This window comes from Lolium rigidum, chromosome 7 (assembly GCF_022539505.1).
Source record: "Lolium rigidum isolate FL_2022 chromosome 7, APGP_CSIRO_Lrig_0.1, whole genome shotgun sequence".
NCBI classification, from domain to species: domain Eukaryota; kingdom Viridiplantae; phylum Streptophyta; class Magnoliopsida; order Poales; family Poaceae; genus Lolium; species Lolium rigidum.
Genome location: NC_061514.1, coordinates 189,793,496 through 189,804,956, shown reverse-complemented (window position 1 = coordinate 189,804,956; position 11,461 = coordinate 189,793,496).

Below are 11,461 nucleotides of genomic sequence, written 5' to 3'. Positions count from 1 at the left end.
ATAGGTTAGTTCCGGAAAATGCATGAAAACATCATAAAGTGCAAGCAAAACATGTAAGTATTGTCATAAAACAAGCATGGAACGACAGAAATTATGGATACGTCGGGGACGTATCAATGACGTCCTTCCTCTCCCCGTTCCAGCGGGCAGCGGAGGTGGCAGACCCCCTCGGAATCCCAGCAGAACGGTGATGTGGTGGTGGAGGTGGAGGAGAAATTCCTGCATGGCTTCGCCAAGCCTGCGCAGGAAGAAGTAGGAGGGAGAGAGGGGCGGCTAGGGTTTGGGGGATGATGTGATGCGCCCCAACCCTCCCCTCCCTCTTATATAGTCGTGGGGGGCTGCCTTGGCTCCTCCTCCAAGCCCTAGGGTCGGCCAAAACAAGGGCGAACCCCCCCCCCCCCAAGTTAAGTTCCTATTTTCAAGGGATTTGTTCTTGTCCACTTAATACAGCCACATGGGCCTTGGGGGGATGGTGTGCCTGGCCCATGTGGGCCCATGCGACCCCTACGGTCCATGTTCGTCATTCGGGATAGGTGGGTCCCACCATGGTACCCTTCGGAACCGTCTAGAACCTCTAGTACAATACCGAAAAATCCTGAACTTTTTCGATAACCCTGAAAATGACTTCACATATATGAATCTTATTCTACGGACTATTCCGGACCTCCTCGTGATGTCTTGGATCCCATCCGAGACTCCGAAGAATATTCGGTCTCCATATCATATTTCATATCTACTATACGACATCAAACCTTAAGTGTGTCACCCTACGGTTCGTGAACTATGAGGACATGATCGAGACTCCTCTCCGATCAGTAACTAATAGCGGGACCTGGAGTTCCATAATGTCTCCCACATATTCAATGATAACTTAGTGATCGAATGAACCATTAACATATGATATCGATTCCCTTTGTCACGTGATATTTTACTTATTCGAGGTTCGATCATCGGTATCTCTATACCTAGTTCAACCTCGTTATCGATAAGTACTCTTTACTCGTACAGTGGTATATCATCTCTTGTGACCTTGTCACATGCTTGCAAGCTAATTAGATGATATTCCATCGAGAGGGCCCAGAGCATATCTATCCGTCATCAGGATGGACAAATCCCACTCTTGATCCATGCGCTTCAACTCATATTTTCTGAATACTTAATCCCATCTTTATAACCACCCATTTACGATGTGGCGCTTGATGTAATCAAAGTACCCATCCAGTGTAAGTGATTTACATGATCTCATGGTTGAAGGATTAGGTTACTATGTATCGAAAGCTTATAGCAAGACAGACTTAATGACTTGACTTATGCTACGCTTATTATGGGTGTATGTCTATCACATCATTCACCTAATGATATGATCTTGTTATTAATAACACCCAATGTTCATGATTAAGAAACTATGATCATCTATTAATCAACAAGCTAGTTAAACGAGAGGCTTACTAGGGACTCTGGTTGTTTACACAACACACATGTATCAATGGTTCCACTTAATACAATTATAGGGCATGTGATGTAAATATTTATCATAAACACTAAGATATAACAATAACTACTTTATTATTGCCTCTCGGGCATATCTCAAATAGTCTCCCACTTGCAGTAGAGTCAATAATCTAGTTTACATTTGCAAAGATTTAACACCGTGGCCTTCTGGTGCTTATCATGTTAGCTCATGGGAGAGGTTTTAGTCAACGAATTTGACACGCTCAGAAACTTATGTATTTTGCAATTTATTTGCGTCTCCACGCATCACTCATTATCTAAATGAGTCGGCATTAATCGTATATGTTCAGTCTTCTGGTGGAACCATAATTTCGCGGTCTGAAATATGTCACTAATATTGTCACACACAATATAGCTTCAAAGTTCTGACAATACCGGAACTACACCAAGTTCTCAAAGAACTCCTCGACTCAAACACCGTCGGTCATTGTAAAAATAATGATATACTCTGCCTTTGTTTGTAGAATCCGTCACAATATTTAGAACTCATCTAAATCTAGCATAGACTTTCTTCTAGCCCATTGTGCTACCTTCTTAATGAACACTTAGCCTAATTGAGATTGAAATTTATTTTTATATGTGACCAAACTAATATCGGTGCAATACCTTATAGCGATTTGTTTCTCATTACCCGATACAAAAGTATATATATCATTGGTTCTCGTAAAGCACTCAGGGATATTCTTACTGTTGTTCAATGATCATCACATGAATCATTCTGGTATATATGCTCGTAACACTTTAGAACAGAGGACATCTGATTGTGTACGTATTATTCGTGATCTAAAATCACTTCATGTGTTTTTACTCATTTAGTGTCAAATACACTCAAGTCTTGTTTAGTCTTCCACATGGAAAAGAACACCTTCTTAACGTTTTCGTATTGAACTATTTCAATATTTATTCTATGTACTTTGACTTAAACTTATTATGTGTTTCAATCTATCTTCATAGATCTTGACGCTAAATATGTTTTTAGTCCGTATCCTTTCATTGAAGTTAATTCTCAATGAAACCTTTTAATCACATCAAGTACATAATTACATCATTTATAATCAATGATATGTCATCCACATATAATAATATAACTATATCTCAACGCTCCTACTTAATTTTTTGCAAATGCAAGCATCTTCATTGTTTCTGGTAAAATCAAAACTCTTTGATTATTTCATCCGGTGAAGATTTCAACTCCGTGATACTCACTTCATCCAGTTGAAGTTTATATACCTATCTAGTATTCCACGGACTAGCAAAACTCTTGGTTGTATCTTGTATACATCCTTAATACACACTTCTGGTAAGGAATGTATTTCTGACATCCTACTAACATATCTTATAAAATAAATATGTAGAGATTACTATAATAATCCGCATAGACTCTAAGCATCGCTACGGAAGATCTAATCTTATCGTAGTCAACTGTTTGAACTTTGTCGTAAACAACTTTTCGACAAGTCGAGCTTCTTCAAGGATATTACATCCATGTCCATTTATTTTGTATTGGATTGTATGGCTCACAACCATTTTAACGGAGTCAGGGCCCATCATAGCTTCTTTGTATGTAGTTGGTTTATCATTGTTCAAAATCAATCCTTTATCCACAAATTATTTATTTGATCACAAAGTAAACTATACCTACAAGGTTCAATAGGTATTTTGATCTCCATGACTATAACATTTTGTAGGCATGGGAGCCATGATTGTCGTGGCCGCTTCTGGAACCATTTTCGATGCTACGCTACTCTGATCATCATGCTCAGGTTCATCAACCTTATCAAATTCCATTGTCCTCCCACTCAAATACTTCGCTAGAAACAATTTCTTAGAAATAAGAAAGTAACATCGATAAACACTTTTGTCTCTGACTTCATAGTGGAAATAATTCTCAATTTGTTCACTAGGACAACCAACAAAGACATTTATCCGATTTTGGTTGTAAACTCATTTACTTACGCTATGCATACCAAAATTTAAGAAAAGACTATCAGGGTTTATACTCATTCCATAACTCATATGGTGTCATTTCAACGGATTATGATGACGTTTATTTAGTGTAAAAGTGGTAGTCTCTAAAGTATAATCCACAAAAATATAATGGCATCATTTTATTTTATCTCATCATTAATCCAACAAGGTTGGGATACGTCTCTCGAATACTCTATCATCACTATGATAATCCAAGAAAAGTGAGTTGTAGAACAATTTCATAACTCTCTTAGATGTTCGCTAAAACTCGTAATTCAAATATTTCCACCATGATTCAATCATAGATATTTGACTTTTCTATTACGATGATTTATACTTGATGCTGAAATTTATTTGAATCTATTCATATGTTTCAGACTTCTTCCTCATTGAATAAATATATCCACATATATATATACACTCAATTCACTGTTGGAAGTTTTCATAAAGTAGAAGAATCTTCCGCACACAACTATGCCCAATGAACCATATACATCATCATGTATGTTTCCACTAAGCTAGTTGCCCGTTCAACTCTTGGCCTATAAACGGTGTTTCAGTCATTCTCTTTTGGAAAAGATTTGCAAGTGCCAAAAGATTCAAAAATCGAATGACTCCAAAAATCCATTTGCATGGAGTTTCTTCATGCGTTCCTTTCTAACATGACCTAACCGGCGGTTCCTCAAATAAGTGGAATTCACATCATTTGCCTTGTGGCATTTTAGCGTGAGTGTTATGCATGTGTATTTCACCATAAAGATTTATAATAACTTATCCATCACACATCAAGTACGGTCATAATTTGAACAACTTATTATTTTCATTTGACCGGAGCAAAACAACAATTATTAAGTTCTTTATTATAAATCTGAAGGGCTAGGTAGAATGCCAACGATGAACATAATAACACTTTATTTTGTTTCAGACATGCATTATCACCACATTCCTTGTCAGTCACTTAGGCCATTATATTTTTTTATTGTGTTGTGTTCTATGATATCTCATACCAACCAATATGGTACTAATACCCAAGAATTTCATTATGTGACCAAACAAAGAATACATTCATAACATGTATCTCATCTATATACACCTGAGCTAGACTTTCTAGCCTTTTATTTCTTTCTGCCAAAAACTTGTGTAGTTTCACTTTTGGCTTTCCTCATTTTTCAGAAAACACTTCAACATCAATAACTTCTATGTTTGTTGGTCAAATACCAATAACCTTGAGGTTCTTACTTTGAAGTTGATCATCACATGACAAGTGTTCCGGATTTCACTATTAGTAACTTTTTAATGTGATAAACAATTTCACTCATAATTTTTATCCATCAAATCATGACGACTTTCCGAGACCATGTCTGTACATGCTAGGCTCGTCAAGTTTAAACTCACTATTCGCATGTGCAAATCTGGCGTGCACCTGTTGTATGCACACATAGAATCTATAACACCCGATCATCACGTGATTCTTCAAAACGACGAGTCTTAGCAACGGTGCATACTAAGGATGACCACTTCATGGATATGCGAATATCGTTAGTGCCCAACTAGTTGGAGAATCGGGACGCCGAGCATCTTCAATCTTCGTACATTCCCATAAAACTTATGAGTTTATGTAGTCTCACCAAATTATATTCTATCATCTTGCAAAAAGTTCTTAGATATCACATATATCTCACACCTTGCTTATTTCTGAAAACTAACTTTTCAGCTCCTTACTTTTCAAACGGATTTGAACATCAAATTTCATGGAGACAAGATAATTTTAGGTACTAATTGAAAACATTACTCTTAGCAATTTGAGGTTTACCAAAAGTTTGCAATAGGACTTAATCATTTCTTGATTCTTTAACAAAACGGTACTAGTCTGTAAAGTTACTTGTCAGACTTAACATTATTTCTATCTCAAGTACAAGACTAGCGCATGGTAGATAACATATGTCAATTCTACAAATTTAATTCAAGATACTATTCAGACTATGTTCATGATAATTAGTTCATGTTTTAATCTAATTACTAAAGAACTCTCACTTAATAAAACATCCCTCATAGTTGTTTAGTGGCACACGATCCATATTAACTACACCAAGTCCGATCATCACGTGAGATGATGTAGCTTCAATGGTGAACATCAACATGTTGATCATATCATCCATATGACTCGTGTTCAACTTTTTGGTTTCCTGTGTTCAGAGGCCATGTCTGTACATGCTAAGCTCGTCAAGCAAACCAAAGTATTTCAGCGTGTGCAACATGGCTTACACCCGTTGTATGTGAACGTAGAATCTATCACATCCGATCATCACGAGATGCTTCAAAGCGACGAACTTTAGCAACTGTGCATACGAGAGGAGAACACTTTATTATCTTGATATTAATGTGAGGGATCATCTTATAATGCTACCGTCGCGATCTAAGCAAAATAAGATGCATAAAAGGATAAACATCACATGCATGGATAATGTGATATGATATGGCATTTTCTTCTTGTGCCTTTGATCTCCATCTTCAAAGCACGCGAGCATGATCTCCATCATCACTAGCATTGCGCCAGGCTTGGGGCTTTCTAATAAGATCCGATCTTACCTACGAACAAGAGCCACAACACTGATACAAGTGTTGTCAAGTGCAGATTGTAAATTGGATCTTAACTATGGTGGGAGAAACTGACACCCGCTGAGCCACTTATGCAATACAAGTTGCATGTCAAGCGTGGAGCAAGTCTCATGAACGCGGTCATGTAAGGTTAGTCCGGGCCGCTTCATCCCCCCATCACACAAGATGCAAAGTACACCAAAAGCAAGTGACAACAAAAGCATCAACACCCACAAAACCATTGTGTTCTACTCGTGCAACAGATCTACGCATAGACACGGCTCTGATACCACTGTAGGGTTCGATGCATGGAAAACAAAAAAATTCTATCGCAAAGACTAATAAATCCAAGATCCAATCTATGGAAAATCCAAGATCTAATCTATGAGATCGGAGAAACAAGATAGAAGAGAAACTAACCCTCGTAGATCCAAAACCTTAATGAGATCAGATCTCGTGGTTGATGTAGACGATCCTTCCAGTGCTGCAATCCGGCAGCACTTCCGTACTCGATCACACGTACGGTGTCGATGACGGCCTTCCTCTCCCCGCTCCAGTGGGCAGCGGAGGTGGTATATCCCCTCGGAATCCCAGCAGCACGACGGCGAGGTGGTGGAGGTGAAGGAGAAATTTCTGCAGGGCTTCGCCAAGCCTGCGCAGGAAGAAGTAGGAGGGAGAGAGGGGCGGCTAGGGTTTGGGGGGATGATGTGCTGCGCCCCAACCCTCCCCTCCCTCTTATATAGGCGTGGGGGGCTGCATTGGCCCCTCCTCCAAGCCCTAGGGTCGGCCAAAACAAGGGGGGAAACTTCCTCCCCCCCAAGTTAAGTCCCTATTTTCAAGAGATTTGCTCTTATCCACTTGATCCAGCCACATGGGCCTTGGGGGGCTGGTGTGCCTGGCCCATGTGGGCCTATGTGACCCCTCCGGTCCATGTTGGTCGTCCAGAATAGGTGGGACCCACTATGGTACCCTTCGGAACCTTTCTAGAACCTCCGATACAATACCGAAAAATCCTGAACTTTTCCGGTAACCCTGAAAATGACTTCCCATATATGAATCTTATTCTCCGGACAATTTCGGACCTCCTCGTGATTTCTTGGATCCCATCCGAGACTCCAAACAACATTCGGTCTCCATATCATATTCCATATCTACTATACGACATCGAACCTTAAGTGTGTCACCCTACGGTTCGTGAACTATGCGGACATGATCGAGACTCCTCTCCGATCAATAACCAATAGCGGGACCTAGAGATCCATAATGGCTCCCACATATTCAACGATAACTTAGTGATCGAATGAACCATTAACATATGATACTGATTCCCTTTGTCACGCGATACTTTACTTATCCGAGGTTCGATCATCGGTATCTCTATACCTAGTTCAACCTCGTTACCGATAAGTACTCTTTACTCGTACCATGGTATATCATCCCTTGTGACCTTGTCACATGATTGCAAGCTAATTAGATGACATTCCACCGAGAGGGCCCAGAGCATATCTATCCGTCATCAGGATGGACAAATCCCACTCTTGATCCATGCGCTTCAACTCATACTTTCCGAATACTTATCCCATCTTTATAACCGCCCATTTACGATGTGGTGTTTGATGTAATCAAAGTACCCATCCGGTGTAAGTGATTTACATGATCTCATGGTTGAAGGATTAGGTTACTATGTATCGAAAGCTTATAGCAAGACGAACTTAATGACTTGATCTTATGCTACGCTTATTATGGGTGTATGTCCATCACATCATTCACCTAATGATATGATCTTGTTATTAATAACATCCAATGTTCATGATCAAGAAACTATGATCATCTATTAATCAACAAGCTAGTTAAACGAGAGGTTTACTAGGGACTCTGGTTGTTTACACAACACACATGTATCAATGTTTCCACTTAATACAATTATAGGGCATGTGATGTAAACATTTATCATGAACACTAAGATATAACAATAACTATTTTACTATTGCCTCTCGGGCATATCTCCAACACTCCGATCTATATAAACAGGGATGCGAGCATCTCATCTCCTCCCCACAAAACCCTAGCTACCGCACGACCTCCACCGTAGCGCCGCTGCCGCTCAGCCTCCACCGGAGCCACCATGAGCAGCGCCGGTCGCGGCCAGGCAGCCGCGCCTCCACCTCCTCCTCCCACTACACCTCCCCCGGCCTCGAGCACCGACGAGGAGTTCGACGACGACAGCACCGACCTCCTCGACCTGGTCAGGGACGCCGAGGCCCTGGCTGAAGCGGAGAAGGAAGCAGAGGAGGAGCGGGCGTCCCATGCGGCGTTCGACGTTGAGATGGAACAGCACAGGGTGGAGGCCACCGCAGCCGCAGAGGACTCCGACTCCGACATATCATGGTCTTTCGATGACCCTGATGCGCCTACCCCGGAGGAGAAGGCGGCGGAGCATAGGGCTATACTCGATTCCTTCGAGACGCTCAAGGACGACGCCGCCAACACGAGGCTGCGGCGGCGCACCGAGCCCTAGCGGCGGCACGGGAGGCGGCGGAGAAGCAGACGAGGGAGCGACGCAATGACAGGGCCGGCCCATCAGGCAGCAAGTAGTTTAGGCTTCTAGAACTACTTTGTATAGTTTAAATGTACTACTTTCTAGGAAAGGGCGTTTCTGGTCCCGAGCTCATCTGAGCTCGTTTTCTGGACCATTCATTTGCGCTATGATCGGTGGTGCACGGTGTATTCTGTTGCGTATTTCATGTTGTTCCGTGCGTTGGCACAACTGGTACAGGTTTGGTCAACTAGTTGAACCATGAACTGCGTCTTTTGTTCCATATGTGGAAGACGGCGGTGCCCTCCACCTGCCTGCGTCGGTCGCCCCTCCACCCGCCCACCACCGTCCCTCGTCGGTGTTGGCCGCCCAGCGCTCGCCCTGCCCGAGCGCCGTACCCACCCGCGCCGCCCTGCCCCAACGCCGTCCCCGGCCCGCCCTGCCCCAGCGTCGTCCTATAGATGTAGCCCGAGCGCCGTCCCCGCCCGCGCCGCCCTGCCCCAACGCCGTCCCCGGTCGTCCCTGCCCCGCGCCGCCCTGCCCGAGCGGCGTCCCTCCCCGCCCTGCCCGAGCGCCGCCCCCGACCCGCGCCCACAGCTCGAGCGCCGCCCCGCCGCGGCCCCTCCACTTGCCTGCGCCCCCGCCCTCTACCTGCCCTCACCGGCCGCCCTCCACCCGCCCCGTGCCTTGACCTGCTCGCGCTTGCCCCGCGTTCACCATCGGTTCCTGGCGGCGCTCGGCCTGCCCCTGCTCGACCTTGGAGACGGTGGTCACGGTCAAGCCTCCACCGTGGGGTTGGTGGCCAGGAGCGCCTCCTCGTGCAGTATCTCCGGTGTTGCGTCAATCAGCAAGAAGAACTCTGCCGAGCGCGTCTCCGGGTCCCCCATCCTAGGCGGAGCCATGCGGCGTGGAGGGAAAGCGTCGGGGCTTGCAGCAACAGCGACGGTCGAGGAGGGACGGCCCATGGCAGCGGCTGCAGCTGAAGCGCAAGGTGGAAGCGACCTGACCCAGCCTCGAGCAGCAGCAGATGAGCTTAGTTCAGAGCGACGACAGGATGGAGTCTGCAGTTTCCCGATCTAGATCGGAAGGTTGCGTCCCGGGCAAGACCGGCAAGGCCAGAGAAGCTTGGGAGTACGCAGGGGCAGCAGAGGAGGGAGCGCTGGGCCGGAGCGAGAGGGAGGTGGATGTCAGCGCCGGAGTGGCCGCCGCCGCAAGAAGAGCGTGGGGTTCACGAGACGGGAAACGCGTGTCCGCAGACATGATGCTCTATCACAACTCACAACGATGCTAGACGGAAAACGCACGACCGTCACATGTTGGCCCACCGTAGAATACGCGCATCCTCCCGTTCTACCAATTTCTGCATGTCGTAGTGACTTAAAATGGCCTGACAGGAGTAGGACCCAAGACCAAATGGGTGGTCCAGAAAAGGAGCTCATCTGAGCTCGAGATCAGTTCTGGTTTTCCCCTACTTTCTCTGCTTTCTAAATATGTTGCAAATAAAAATGGGTCGTCCCGGTGAAAGCACACCAAGACGCAAATGAATGCGCGAACAAAATATGTTCGCGGGGCGACGCAAATGAACGCTCGCGACCACTTTTAGCCGTCCGATAGCGTCGTTCGGTTGCGCTTACGACCCATCGCAGGTGGGAAATACGGAGAGATTTTCGGCTGCAACATATGTGCAATACACATAACAGCACAGTCACGACTTAATCCAACTGTTCGAAAATCGCAAAACCGTAATTCAAAGCAGGGCTCGGAGCTTTCCATCTGAAAGATTAAAAAAACTCATTCCAGCGAGATCTGAACTTGAAACAGCATCTCGTCTTCCTTCTGCAGGGTCGTACATCAGTCCGTACCATGTCTACTGCAACTGAAACATTAGCACGGATCGATCGACCAAGACAAAACCATGGCCGAGTCTTGCGCCTTGATTCCCTCCCCCTACCGTGCTCTCGCGCAACACGGATCGACTATACTCCGCCTAAAACAGGCACTGCACATGCATTCTTCATTTTAAAAACTCTCTGAACTGATCTTCAGATGCACAGGGCACTGACAGGTGTCTCAGTTATCGCCAGCTACTGTGCGTTTGGATCGAGCATGTACGTGCATCTCCCTTGGATAGTTGGGTCGAGAGCTTGACACTTGAGAGGAAGCCGACGATCGGCCGATCGGCGCCGTTTCGGTGCAGGACGAGACAGCGGCCATGTGCTCTTGAGAGTTGTTTATGCCGCTATCTGATGCGATGCAGTTGCATGCCCACCATGAAATACTTCATGGCTTAATCAGACAGTGCAGAATCCTTGTATCAATCACGGCGAGAAATCCAGAAATTTTATTCTAGGCTTCTAGCAGGATACGTTGCCATAGTATCGTATGATTGCACTATACAGTATGATCGGAAGAACGTGGTAGGGCTTGCTTGCACACCTCCAAAATCATTATTCCATAGAAAACTATTAAGCTCCAAATCATTTTAATTTTCGTCTTGACCCTAATTAGGATTTAGGCTCAAAATTGTTCGAATGCTACTCCTCCACCCCGGAAAGTATATCGCAGGATTGTCTCAACTTAGATATTTTTATACACTAAATTCTATTTAGATACATCTAAATTTAGATAAATTTGCAACATACTTTTCGGAATAGAAGGAGTACATGGCAAAAAGAACTTCTTGACAAGATTTATTTGTCTCCGGAGTTTAGCCTTAAAACTGGAGGCAAAAGATTTACCTCATTGATTTGTTAAGCAAAAGAGACTTACCTAGTGAATTGAAAAAACCAGACGAAAACTAATAGATCTCATGACAACTACTCATAAAGCATGAAATCTCTGACACAA